The following is a 14,706-nucleotide window of genomic DNA, read 5'->3' on the forward strand; positions in this document are numbered from 1 at the left end:
TTGGGACTGATGGTTAGACTAAGAAATATGCCGGATCTCTTCAATCAAGAAATAACCAGCAGAAGACTCGATAATAATCTCTTTTTGCTGCCCCAGTCTTTTGTAAGTCATACAATAAAACAGCTTTATGTGCTGATAATTATGAAGCTGTGAAGAAATCTGCCTCTCTTGGCAATATGGAAGAAAATCCATACTCTCGCCTCTCAGGTGTGCGTGTGTTTCTTTTATACTTATGTGATTTGGGGCGAAGCGTCTCCACCGGTAATCAGCAACACGCTAAGCAAATCATAACTTAAAGAAATCAGGAAAGGGAGCTCAATATCAACCTCGTGACAGTTTAAACAAACCATGTGTGTGAAATTGGATTTATCAGTTTAAACGGATTGGACTAATGACAAGGGGGACAATGATATTAAGCGCCTTAAAGAGGAATTTATTTTTTCTATGATCTGCGAGACGATCACTTGGGACAGTAATTTGCTGAAATAAGCACCCAAACTGGCTATTAGAGCCACCAATCGGCTCACTTGAGACCAAAAGGCATGTTTCACAAAAGCAATTTGTGAGCACGATACACTCTGCCAGCCTCCTGTTTCACAAATAACTGTCACACGCAGACAGCAGCTAAATTAGCAGGTTCAACGGCGCTTCAGTATGGTCTTTCGTCTGGTTCCCCAGCAAGCCTCGGCAATCTGCGGTCACCCACTGCGCTCTTCTCAGTGTAGGCTGGTAAAGATGCGATCACGTGATCACCTGACCACATTATTTCTGTTTTGCTAAACAAAAGCGACTTCAAAATGTAATTTGTGATATTTCAAGATCCTTTGTTTACAAAGAGACTGCTTCAGAGAGATGAGTTGTTGAATCCTGTAAAATGAATTTGCTCCTCCGTGTCAAGGCGGGTGGCATGTTATCAAAAACGGCAGCGGTATTTCAAACAGATCTGCTTACTTTTTGTTGCTGTAATGTCTGCGATTTTATCGACTCAAAGTATAAATCTTTTCTCGTGGCGAAATGTGAACAGGCAGCTCTTCTGATTTTCCGTTTTGTGTCAGTAAACTGAATTGTCCTACAGAATACCGTCACAGAAACCCAAAAGGGAATTATCACGTGGTTACACTCAAACGCGTGGAGTCGATAGATGAAGTCAGAACAAATTTAGGTCCTAAGAAGTGGTCCTTACTGCAAATCACTCTCCAGCAAGTGGATGCCTGCATCAGTGATATCTGCTGTGCGTGTTATTTTTGTTCAAGTGTGCAAATGTGCGCGAGTGCAAGTGTGTCTTCATCGGAGGCCCTGAGCTACTCAACTGACTGAAAGGCTGAAACTCCAAGAAGAAAATGAGCCTCACACTGACCCACTCTTCTACAGCGATAGGCGAAGGAGTTGAGAGGGAGATGGGGCGAGAAAGTCGTTGAGGGTCACTTGAGGTAGATTACTGGAGAGAGGCCGGTAATAATGAGATGCATACAAGAACAGAGGATGAAGGAGATGCAGGAGAGGATGAAGGGTAGTGGTTGGGTGAGATAAAATTGAGGGAGAGGGCAGGGATGGAGGAGGTTGGAGTAAAGAGAAGAGGGATGTTAGGGGTTAGGAGTGAACAAAAGGAGCAGTGAGAGAGGAGGAGAATGGAGGGGATTAAGAGAACATCGAGGTGGAAACAAAGAGGAGTTTAGGAGCACTTCAGAGCAAGGAAAGAAGGGCTGGAGGTGAAATGTGGCTTTGCTGTGAGGAGTTCCTGGGATCTCCATAAATCAAACATACTACATGCCATAAAACAAGAGTTTTTCGCATCTCTGCAGTCCAGCACTTGTCAGGAAAAGCGGCCCCGCGGAGGTAATTGAATCAGGACACAAAAACAACAGAACAGACTCACGTTGAGGCGGTCGGGCGCAGCTGGGAAAGCAAAAGAGACCCTTCTTTTAAAGAAAATGGAAAGGAACGACCAGGGGAAATAGTGGTATTTGGAGACCGAGGTGTCCAGAGAGCTGATTCTACGCGGCCTTTCACACAAGCCAGGGCTCCAGGTGCAGCACAAAGCAGGTCTGTTTCACAGCCTGTTCCCCACCACCACCTCCTCTACACCTCGAGTCTCACCCATCCTTTTTTTTATCGTTTTGTTTAATGTAAACTGCAAACATATGACTGCAATCAACCATCACGCTGTGAAATGACAACAGAGAGGGTGAAAATGGATTCAGATTTGTCCCCTGACAAAAAGGACGTGCAGCTTAAAATAAACCAGTCTGCACAAAAATACCTGCGACAGCCTGTCTGCTTTTACAGGCTGCGAGCATGTTGCGGGGACGGGAAGAAGCTGCTGACTTTAAAGCGCTCTGTTTTGCAGCGTGCTTTTAATTGGGCTCGTCCAGTAAACTACCACTATTGTAAAGGGGGAAATTGCCTGTAAAAACTCGGTGAAGACTCACTCTGGGAGCAGCATGTGAATAAACACAAACAACACTAGGTGTAAATGAGCCTAATGGAGGTGGAGGGGGGCCTGAATCGTATCTACAGCTGGCCCAGACTGTTAATGTCTGCACTTTTTCTATTAGACGGGACCCCCTGGCTGCCTCGTACAATTATGTTATTCTTCTGGGACTGTGAGTGTGGGTGTCTGCACTGTGAGACGGTGTCTGGAGGTGATAAAACAGCAGAAAGCACATAAATAATGACTTAATGATCCCCTCCACCCTAAGCTGTAATGATGACGATGGAGTTTTGCAACCCGGGGACGCTGGTGGAGGCGGGCGGGGTAATCCACATGTGGCCTCCAGGTGTGCTTAACTTCTACAATGTTACTTCTTAACCTCTAAACCAAGGCTACACTCACTTTTACTTTGTTCCTTCTGCACCGTCCACACCGCCGCGTATACGGCTAGAAATGTTACGCTTTTCTCGTGTGGGCACGAAAGCTGTTTTCAGGAGAATGAACATTTATCTTCTTTTTAAGGAGAGGACACACACAATATGTGTGTGCGTGTACACGATGGAAAGAAAAAAAGAAATGGGTAATTTTGAGTGACAGACTGAGAGGAATCAGACGCCGAATCAGACGTGCGGCTAAATTATAGTGTAGTCACTGAGGCAGAGATAAGAGTTTGCGTAATTGTCCAGGTACGTTCTGCTGCCAATGCTTTACAGCAAAAGCAGTAAATCATGTGGCTGTAAACTGTAATTAACATCCTTTTGCCTCCTTCCCGTTAATCATGCTCCGCGGCTAAATATTGATGTGTTTGAGACATTTTTGAATGTCGTGCTGAAGGTGTTTTTAATTATTTTGCCAACAACTAATTGGCTTTAGCGGGAAGCTCGGGAGTTCAGCGAGAACTCTGAATGTCATCGATTTACACTGACAGTGGGGGGGTGGGGGGAGATGAGCAAGTAGCACTAAAGAGTGAGAATCAAAGAAGAAATAACGTAAGTGTAATCTGCCAATTAGTATAATTGCTTCAGCTAAAAACGATGAACCTTGGATCCCAGAGAGGCTGAGAAATTGCACGTAGGATTGCGCAGGCGTCCACATATGTTTTAAAAACCAGGCTAAGAAGAAGCATATATTTGGAAGGAGAAAGTGTTAATCAAAATATATAAGGAGTCAGCGCAGGTGTGCAACTGCGTTGACGACAGTGACAGATTACATTAGGTGATCTGCCACAGCCACCGTAGTGAATCATGGCAAACTCTAATTATATTTTGACTTTTCTGTGATCACCATTAATTAACACAATTATCATCACAAATTTAGTAAACTTTTTAAAAAGTTATTTTTAACAGACGATTTCCTTGTACTTTAGTTCAGCCAGAGATACTTTCATTCAAAGGAGATTAGTATCCTATCTGCAGTTAATTATATTTAGAGGTATGACTCTATTCTGGGACCTCTCTGCCCTTCCACGTGCATACATATAAAGCCTGAAGCTGAGAGGAGCAAAAACAAGACTACAGAACAGAGTAGCCATCACAGACACAAGACGTGGCTTTGATGGAGTTAGAGTCAACATAAAAAGGAAGGGCTGGGGTAAAGGTGGGTAGCAAAGTGGCCTGCAGAGGCAGCAGCAACTGCAGACAGGCTAAGAAGCACACTGGGTTTAAAAGACAAGACAAATCAGGATCAGCGTCCCTGTAAAATGGAATGACAGTTTTATATAGATTATCTTATTTTCCTAATTGCTGGAAGCCAAATATAATTCAGCAATAAATGAAAACAAAATGGCTCCAAATTCTGCTGTTATGTAATTAACACACAAACACTCCGAGTTAAAGTGGGAAGAAGGATTGTTGGCACCCCTCAGTGAGCTACTGAATCGTGACTGTGCTCCCTGACCTTCCCCCGTATCAGACGATGGTAAGCGAAAAAGATTTCTTCCCTCTGGGGATGAATATAGCAGTAAAATCATGGTTTTCAGTGCAGGGTGAGAAGGAGGGTGGATATTGTAATGCGGCTGAGGAAAGGGAGGAAGAGATGTCTGATTTTCTCTAAAACAACCCAGAATGGTTTGTGGATCTCCAGATGCATATCTCAGGCTTTTGTAACACAATCGGAGACATTAAAAAGAAAGAAATGGGCTTTATTCGCACAATTACCTCCTGAGTATCAGCTGCTTGATGGTGTCTAGCAACAGCTTCCTCTTCACATTGTGCAATACAACTCTTTTTTTTTGTGTGTTCTTCTAAAGTCAATAAAACGACATCGACCCTGCTAGAAAGGGTGCCCTTTTGCCCTCTGCTGTTGCAGTGATGGGAGGACTTTTCTACCCAGAAAGCCCTTGGGGAATAGCGTGAAGCACAAAATAGATCAGGATGCTACGGGGCCCCTGGCTTCATAAGGGCAGAAGTCTATTTTTAATGACAAGAGGAGCACCGCAACACAGTGTGGCGGCAGGGCAAGTCCAGAGGAAATTTATCCTCTGCGTAGGAGTTCCCTCGCTCACTGCGCCTGTCTGAAGAGTTCTGAGGCTAAAATCAAAAACAACTGCAGAGGGTTTTACCTGCAACAGAAAATCTATTTTGTTGAGCTCATCTCAGCTGGTGCTCATTAAGGAAAACTTGGGCTTTTCGTTTTGTGCAAAATTTGCAAGATGTTTTTTGCATCTGTGCACATTTCCTCCATTTTTGCATGTATCTGTATTTGAAAGGGCAGCTGGGAAGGAGGGGTCAGATTTAGGGTCAGGCCGGGGTTGCGACCAAACCCATTCCTGAGAAAGTGAAATTGGAGCCTTTCCTCTTGAGCCACTGCATCCTGCTTGACCTCCAGAGTCCTGCATATATGCGCCTGAGCTGCATGTGAAATAAAGAGCAGAAGTATTCTTATTTCTCATATTTGTACACAGAGATATTTTTGTTACTGCCTCTACTCTCTCTGCCTATTCTCAGGGAATTATTTGTTGATTTCACTTTTCCATCTGACAGCCTCTGTTTCTTTTCCTTAGTCGAATCTCAGCCTACACTGCTACACTGATGCTGCAGGGTTTAAAGCTCATCTCCTCCGTTCCACAGAAATACACACAATACACACCTTAAACTATGTGTACAATGCAATGTGTGTTTTAGGCGCTTTGGAGTTTCCTTGTATTTGAGTTTTCTTTTTTCTATGCAGGAACAAGGAGGGAGGGGAGGGAAAAAAAACATCTCATCTCATCCTAAAGCATCTTTTAACAATCCTCTTCAGTCCCAATAGGGCAGCACGGCGGAAGCAGCACAGGAAGAGAGTCAGCACAACTCTTGAACGTAACTCACTTCTCTGGGGAACTGAGCAACACAATAGAGCCGGAGCAGGCTAGAAACATTCTTTGGTTTCAGCATAATCAGATGACTGTATTACACTGTCTGTGGAAAAAAAAAGGATACTGATGGCAATACCTCTACAATTACTCATTGTCTTTTGGAGCAACTGATATCCTTATCGCTGAAGCCCAGTACCTGGCTCGACTTAATGTTCCACAACAATAGCCCGTGAAATCAAACTCTCACCTGTGTGCAACAGCAGTCAACTCCAAATGACCACATCCTCTTATCATAACTCACAATTGTTGTAATAATAACAACAATAGTAATATTAAAAATCAAGCCAGCTCAACATGCTGAAAAGCTATAAAATAAGGTACCTGCTCCTGGCAGGCATCCATCCAGTTTCCAGCTGAGGGCTCATTCTTCCTAATAGTTTATTCAAGTTAGAATGAAATGTTATTCAGAAGGAATAATAAGTGGTTTGTTACTCACTGCTGGTGGTTTAGATTGGACCACACATCCTCTGTGTGGTTTCACCTTCAGAACTGAGAAGGCATTGTGCCTATGACCGGGTAGACTACACATTCGCACTGAAGCTCCACACAGACCGGTAAAGAGGGTGACTCATGAGAGTCTCATGTCTGAAGACTGTTTGCGGGCAAAGGTTTGAAAACAATGGGTGCACGCGAAGGAGCTCGTTGCCACACGACTGTGTTTTCTTGCTTTTATGTTATGGTATTTTATTAAACATAATACATTTGTAAGTGCTTCGATGTTATGTACATTGTGGAATTGATAGACAACTTATTCTTGATAGACAAATGGATGTTGTTAACCTTTGTTGTTCACTTTTGCATGTTTAAGGGAGATATTAGCTTTTAATTCCATGATTCCTTCAGTCAGGCTAAAAACAGCTGCATGAACCTCGTGCAGTATTGAGATCATTCACATAAGAATGTTTTAACCTATAGTTTGTTTACTATTTGCTAAACTTTAAGTTTTTCCTCTTGATTTTTCTACACAGAGAAAAATCCAAGTCAGTCCACTCATTGGCCAGATGTGTCTGGACCGAAAGCAACAAAAGTAAAGACAGGGAGAAGGTGCCATGTTCTTGATTATTGGAGAACACAGAGAATTTACCTTGATTTCACGGCTAGTTGCTGTCCCCTACAGACTATTGCACATTTCTAGTACCTTTCCACATCCCAGAATACAACGAATCCATGGCTACAAGACGTTTTTCAACTCAAACGTACACCTGGTAGCTGGTTCGGATTGAGGTTGGCTCACGTTCACACCATAAACGAACGTCTCTTGAGTTAATTTGGAATCGCACCAAAACCACCTCCTCCAATGGGTCTTGGTGCAGTTGCTTTGGTCCACAATTACTTTATTCACACCTGCATAAAGGAACCACACCCAGGGGGAAAACAGACCAGAGTTTGATCTAAATCGATGAAACACTGCAAGTGTGGAAAAAGTTAAAATACCAATACAACAATTAAATTATAGTTCATCACATAAAAACTATTTTGTAAGTTATTACTACATATGATCCTATTATTATTGACCTTTATATTATTGACCGTAGGCGTGAATGTAAATCTAACTGGTTGTTTGTCACCCTGTGTTGGCCCTGTGATAGGCTGCTGACCTGTACCCCACCTTTTACTATATGTCAGGTGGGACAGGCTCAAAACCCCCTTGCTATCCTGAATTATATAAGCAGTAGAAAATGGATGGATCCAATTAAATGATTACCTTAGATAAGCAGTAATAATGGATCAGTGTGGAAAAAGTGTTCTACCGTTGTGGTTCGTTTTTATGATGTTAAATATTTAGTCCACAGGTATTCAAAGTAAGAGCCAAAGGGTCATAAGAGTGATCTAAGTATAATCCTGAGATAATAAGCAGTGTGGGAAAGACAATCTCTGTTCTGGATTTGTTCTGGTTTGTGGCGTTTTCATCTTTTGGTGTAAAATTTTAGACGATAAATGCCAATGGTTCTTTGGGGGAACTGCCAACAATAAGAAGCCCAAATGCAGTGTAGTTTTTAAGCCAAGAAATCTTGGGAGCTATTTATTTAATCTCTTATATTGAAGCATATTTTTAAAGCTGATTATGGGTATTTGTATAAGATCTAAAAAAAAAAAAAAAGTAGCTACAAAACAGCCGTTGACGCATATTTCCAAAAGTAGAGTGGATTAGAAACTTGTAAAAGCATAAAAAAGGAGAAGCTGTGTCAACCTATTCATAATTAAAAACTTCTTAACTATTTTCCACAACCTGGGATGCAGATATTTGGCAAAAACTGCCAAATTTCTGCTTTAAACTGAGGCAGCTGGGACAAGGAAATGAGCTTCTCTGATCTTTGTGGCAAAAAAAATTGTTTTTTTGTGATGAGACAGTAAAGGAATGCAGTCAGGACAGATCTGAAAGTGTAAAAGTAGAGATTTTGAGGATTTTGAAAAGTGACATAGACTTATAACCTTTATACCAATTTTCCCTTCCATTGCCTTACTCTTTTCTATCACCTGTCCTCTTCCTCTGCCTCCTGTCTTTCATCATCTTTCCTTCTCTTGATGTCTTAGCTCTCTTTTCTCTGTCTTGTTTGGTCCTGTCCTGCCCCTCTTTCCCTCTCTGAGGACGTCTTGCACTGACAGCTGAATCCAGCAGACAGATGCATCTGGGAACAGACTAGACTGCTGCCTCTTGAGGGAACCTCCTCCTTGTACACTTAACAATTTCCCTCAGACCCGTTCACCCTGCCTGTCTGCTCATCTGCCTATCACCCTTTCCATCTCCATTTCTTCAGTTTTCTTTCCCCTGCCCTTTATTTTTCCATTCAAACAGCAGGCTCCTCCCCTCTTTGTTGGGCAAACTTAAGCTCTTATCTTTTCACCTATATCTGCGTTGTCGCCTCTCCTTTTCTCTCTTTATGTCTCCTCTAATCTCCCTCTGCATCTCTCTTCCATTCCCATTTTTTTCCCCGCGTGGCCAAACTACAAGAAGTGGGCCGCTTTATCTTTTTAGATATTATCGCAAACTTTCATATGAGGTCGGATAAAAAAGAATATAGCACCCTCTGTAATTCCGTTTCCTCCTTCATCTGCTGAGGGAAGCATCCTTTTGCAACTTGAATATTTTTTCTTCCCTTCCTTTTCTTGTCTTTTTTTTCGAGGATATTGCACTGATTAGCCCATCGTAATGATTTCAAAGTAGAGATAAATGTTTTCATTTGCTGAAGATTAAAGTATTTTCTGTATTTATATCCTCTCACTGATCAAATTAGAGCCTCTCCGGCTGTTTGCGGCGCTGCGATAGATGAAGCTCCGATAGTACTAAACGCATCACATCAAAAGAGCTTCTTATCGTATAATGATATGCTCCATAAAGATAAGGAGCAAGCATTTTCGTCCCACGAGGAGTTAAAGAAAAACAAAATGCAAACCCGCGACCGATTGCGAGCTACATAGTCTCCTGTTTATTCGAAGGCATACGGTAAACACAAATAAAAGCGCAGAAATCACACACATGGGCCTGCTTTAGTAGTGGGTGGTCGCCTAATTTAGTTGTGACTATACATAGCAAAGAGTCTCAAAGTCTCGCAGGAGGCAGTCCAGTTTTGCTCTCATCTCAGAGGTACAAGCTGCAGCCTGAAAGAAGAAGCTCCTACAAAAGGGGAAATATACGAGCTGAGCGCCGCTATCAAATGATCCTCTCATTCATGCTTCAAAGTCATTCATCTTCCAGAGAAATACAGCAGGGTGACGGCCCGGAGAGGGAGAAAAGTGTGTATTTCCCCCTGTGTATGTCTGCATGTGTGTTCGGTGACAACTCATGACTCATTTCACCCTTCAAACAGCCCCGTGGCACTCAATCAGTCAATAAACAAAGACCAGCAAAGCCTCTCCTCCACTCTTTTTTTGCCCCCGCCTCTCTTTTAAAGAAAAAAAAGCTTCTTTTCACCTCTTTTCCCCTGACTCATTACACCTCATCACACACTCTCTCCACGCTCCCGCCTTCTCATCCTACCCCCCACCTCTCAGCGACTCTCCTGGCTAGCTTCATCCCGACGCAAGTGTAAATGGAAGACTACAATACACTCCGAAACTTAAAGTTTACAATAATCGCCTCTCCTGATGTCACAAAAAAGAGTGAAAGTTGGGAGCCTTCTCTGTTTAACCTTTCAAACATCCTCTCAGCTTGATCCTTAGTAGGGAGAAAGAGGCTTTGGGGATTATTCAATCATGACCCAAATAGTCCGCTCTGTGTTTCGCCTGCGCTGGCATCGTGGTTAAAAGACAGATTCCTCCACTATCTGAGTGGGGTTGGAGGTTGTCGCGAAAGAGGGGGATAGAGCTAATGCAGTGTAGCTGTGCTGGCGAGTGACGGCTGGTTCAGTGGTGCTAATTCCTTCTGACGTGTGGACATGCGAAGGGATGTTTAACTCAAACCGCAGGCGTTCACTCTTGGATCCAAGCAGCAGAAGCAATAGCACATCCAGGATCACATATCGCTCGCTCGCACCTCCCTGCCTCACTCTGAACTCAAATTATTTCCTACACCTGCCTTTGCGCTGCTTCTGCTGTTTAGCATGCAGTGTGAAATTACCACAGCTTCCTCTGTCTGTTTTACAAGGATAGGTCCCATCAGAGAACTGGTGTGTTTGTGCATGTCTGTGTGTGTCTCTTTTTACACGTGCACTTTTTTTTATCATTTCATTTCCAGCTCTTTTGCATGTCAGTCTTAATTTTGCACCTGTACGTGCCTTGTTTTTACTTTAGCTCACTTTACCCCAACTGAGCAGCACTGTAATATAATATTCCTCGCAGGAAAACAGTTTTGGGAAAGATGGCGCCATGTTCGTTTTTTAAAAAGCGTCAAACCTTTCACGGGTGACCTTGACGGAAAGGGACTCGAATCTCCGTGCGGCACACAAAGACGTCGACTTTTGTGAGGATAAACAACAGATGCTTTGGGGTTGCATTATGCATCCCACTTCATAACTTCCTCGCGCTCTCTGTGGCAACTGTTAGGACACTTTGGCCTTTAAAGAACAGAAGTGGCGTGGCTGATAAACTTTCATTTTGCCAACATTTTCATTTCTTCTCAAGAGCCTTTCAAATCCCCGGTAGGAAACCTTGAGAGTAACCATAGCAACATTGCACCATCTCGCTATATCACTGACAATGACAGAAGCGAAAAAGAAAGAAAAGGAGAAAAAAATGCTTCGTTTCACCCTGGCAACTTTCTCTTTTGTGTCAGGATAGGTCAGAAATGGCACAAACGGGCACTGAACTCTCCTCAAAATGAATTATAAAGTTAAACAGTCATCCAACATGTGGGATGATTCTCTGGAGCTGCCACAGTCTTGAACTCAAAAGTGGCAGGAGAACCAGGGAGGAGGGATGAGATAATGGCAAAGTGGTTGTGATGTATAAATAGCCTGTGGTAGCTTGAGGACAAAGCACAGCAGGAATGAGCAGAAAACCACTTCAGCTATTGTTTGCGACTCCAAGTTTCCTTGCTTAGGAGCAATAAATCATCCATTTGGGGAGAATTAGTCAAATCTGGCCTTCCATGCAGTTCTCACCCAATAAACTCACATCTTTTGTGAGGTTGCGTGTACAGAGGCAAACTATAACAAAACCCCATCTTGCTGGTGTCACACAAATAAGTAACCAATGGGGCCTTAGAGAGGCCAGAGGCTAATGGTTGTTTAGTTTGCACGTGCAAGACAATGCCTTTCGCTTTCCCTCCCAACGGAGCTCGACCCCCGAGGGGATGTTGAATCACAAAGGTCGACAACAATGGGGCTTGTCATTCAATCAGTTTCCACGGTGACCACACAGTCTCACCGTGCTCCGACACCACCAGAGTCATCGCAGAACATCTTCAGGCTGGGACTAATTGCTGTGTTTCTGCTGGGGTTCTGTGTCAGCGCTCAGGCAAACTCCCCACGCAACACAAATATCAATCACGGCTAATCATATGCTGCTCCTCACAGCGCGCTGGAATGTGGAGCAAGTTTACATACAATGGGCTCATGTGAGCCTGCTGCTCGTCTCTCTGTCAGTGCAGCAGTTGGTGGTGGGGGGTTTTTGCACGCCACAAATACTGCTTATTACAGTTTCCCCTGTAAACGATCATTAGCAAACGCAGTTTTTCCTGTTTTGTCCAAGCAACCGTCCAAAACTCAAAGATAACAAATGCACTTTTATCAGAGACCAAGAAAACGCAGCAATTGTTCACATCTGAGAAGCTAGAACCACTAATCTGGATTAAAAGTTACTTAAAAGATTTATTAAGCTTCAAAGTAAATGGCAGTTTCCTCAATTAATTGTTTACTTTTTCTCTCTTTAAACTGATGACTACAGCTCTGAGCCTTTTTTCCTCTCTCCCCATTCAATATTTCTCAAGCATTTCAGCAATTTTGTCCCAAAAACTTCCTAGCACTTATTTCCTCTTTTATTTCCCCCTTTTCTTTTCCAATGGGACTTTAGCTTCCGGCGTCTAATAAAAGGCCCGAATAATACTTCCATCTGGATGATGGTCACTTATTTCCACTGGTGTGATGGCACATGCGAGTCCCAGCATCCTTAAGGTCAATACTTAAGAGACATCCAAAAAAAACTTGCAGAACCGATAAAAACAGCGAGTCTGAATGGAGAAAAGAGTTTGGCATGGGTTGGACATTCTGGACACGACATGTGAGAAAAATGTGCACGACTTTGTAAAAGGTGGAAAGGCCAACATTGGGGAAAAGCAACTTAGTTAACAATTATAATGTACACTCATCAGCATAGTCACAGTTGGAGATTAGCAACCCTCTAAATATGCTGCAAGGACAGGCTCATGAGGGCAATGAGGTAGCAGCAGAACCACATACAGCAGAAATCTTTCCATCTCTTCTTTTCCCCCTTCACAGCAGATCCCTCAGTATATTTAACTTGTCCTTTCTCATTTTTTTAACCAACTCACTGACGAATATGATGAATGCCATGTCAGTTTGGCTTTTGTGGAAGAGTTCTGCTTGCTTGATTTTTTTTTCAACATAACAAAAGTTAAAATGAAGCTTTTATTCCAATAGTAAAATAACTTCTCTTTCTTTTCTTTTTTTGATAGTTTTACAAAAACCCTGGGTTAAAAAAAAAGCCTCCAAGGACAGCTCTGGCCGTGCAATGTGTGAGTGAGCAGAATTAAATTTGAGGTGCACGGCTGAAAAGTTTGAATACCTCAACAAAGAGATCAGCAGAATGAAATAAACTTGGCACATCTTGTTATTGTGATTAAATGAAAATTACTAGCATTAAACCGCGGAAAATCAGTGTCTCTCAAAGGGCACTCATTCATTCTTGTGGAATCAAAACGGTGAGGAAGAAAAATTCAACAAAAGCTGGAGAGATTGAAATCTTTACTCTATCAAAGCAGGAGCAAAACATTACACATAAAAGAAGGACGTTTATTATAAGGAAAAATAATAATAAGTGGAATAAATCTTTGAATAACATCAAATTTTGTTTTAATGGTTAACTAAAGACGATGTGGATGTGAAAATTCAACAGCTTGTCTCCTGTGAAGCCACTGATGTTTTCAGGATTGGTGCACTGCCATTTGCTATACTGTTGGGCCCTTTCCCCCCCTTATTTGTTTTCTTTTTAAAAATTGTGACACACATATTTTCCAAGCATCTCCCAAAATAAGTCGGAAGGAGTGAATGAAGCAGAGGCTTAGCTATTAGATCGTGATATGAAACCCTAATCAGCTGTAATGAGATATTAGAAAGAGGAAAGCGAAAAGCCAGACACTGCTGCGAATGTGTGAGATGTAAAGATCTGATGAAAGCTGTGAGGTACCTGCTGATGGCCGCACTCTGCCAGCACCACCAAGCGGCGAGACGTCGCAGAGCACAATGCAAAACTTCTAAAACTGATTATTTACCCCATTGTGGAGAAGTGCAGGCATGTGCCCCAAGGCATGCAACCCTATCCCCATCCTGCCGGATACTGTTTGGATTTTTTACGCATGTTGACGTGTGATTTAAGTACAAAATGTCATTTAAAGATGAGTTAAAGTCGTCCGTTGTGATCAGGAGAAAAACATGTTAAGAAATGCAGAAATCAGAAGCATATCTAAATAACATCAACACTGGCGCAGAGCTCAAAATAAAACAAAAAACAAAAAAACGCTTTTTATTTTCTATGTCTTACCAAGTGAGGTGTCCAACTCCCGGTCATCTAGTAGGGAGCGAAGCTGCGTGTCTTGTCCCGGTGAGAACAGCGCAGAGGAAAAAGACAGAAAGCAAAGATGAGCTAAGGAGAAAATATCCTCACTTCAGCTGTGCCTCTGGTCAGAAATGGACCTCAGTAAAACTCGGTTAAACGGAGATGGTGCCGTCTCAGTACCTCCGGAGGAGCCCCGTGTGCTATCTCTGCTCCCACGGAGGAGCGCTCTGGTGCCGGTGGCTCCTCGGCGCACGATCTGTAATCGGACACCGCACTGTCGCGCTGCGCCACAGACGATATGCCTCCGCTGTGTGGCGAAAAAGCGACGGCGCGTTAAAAGCAAAACTTTCCTTGCGCTAAAACGCTCAGCGCCTGTGCGAGAGGCGAGAGGAGCGGGAGGAGCGGAGGCGGCTGATGCGCCCGGTGCTGCTGGCGGTTACAGCTGCGCAGGGTTGCGAGCAGGGTTTTGATGGCTGAGGACTGCGCCCCCACTTTGCGCGTCCACTCCAGCAGCAGCAGCAACGAGGAGAGACGTGGCAGCGGCGCACAGCTGTCCTGCAGGTGGAGGAGAGGACTAGAGCTCACTGAGCGCTGGAGCTACAAGTGGGATGACAGATTTGGAAGATCTTCAGCTTTTTCTTTTGTTTTCTTTCTTTTTAAACGTATTTATTTAGTCGTGCACTTGTTTTCAGGTGTGAAAATCTCCTCTAGATCTTCTCGTTCATGAAGGTCAGAGGTCAGTGTCATA

The 14,706-nt window shown here is 43.2% G+C and overlaps 1 protein-coding gene across 2 annotated transcripts in view; it reads right to left on the minus strand.

The window, feature by feature from the left end:
* The window catches only part of sema5a (sema domain, seven thrombospondin repeats (type 1 and type 1-like), transmembrane domain (TM) and short cytoplasmic domain, (semaphorin) 5A), a 144,181-nt gene extending 129,726 nt beyond the window's left edge, over positions 1-14,455 (minus strand). For both annotated transcript variants that reach the window (XR_437047.3, XM_006794637.3), the window contains exon 1: positions 13,944-14,455. The gene's annotated coding sequence lies outside the window, so the exon portion shown is untranslated. The remainder of the gene's footprint in view (positions 1-13,943) is intronic.
* Between the last annotated feature and the right edge of the window lie 251 nt (positions 14,456-14,706).

Source organism: Neolamprologus brichardi, chromosome 9, assembly GCF_056152115.1.
Source record: "Neolamprologus brichardi isolate AB-2024 chromosome 9, ASM5615211v1, whole genome shotgun sequence".
Classification (NCBI taxonomy): Eukaryota; Metazoa; Chordata; class Actinopteri; order Cichliformes; family Cichlidae; genus Neolamprologus; species Neolamprologus brichardi.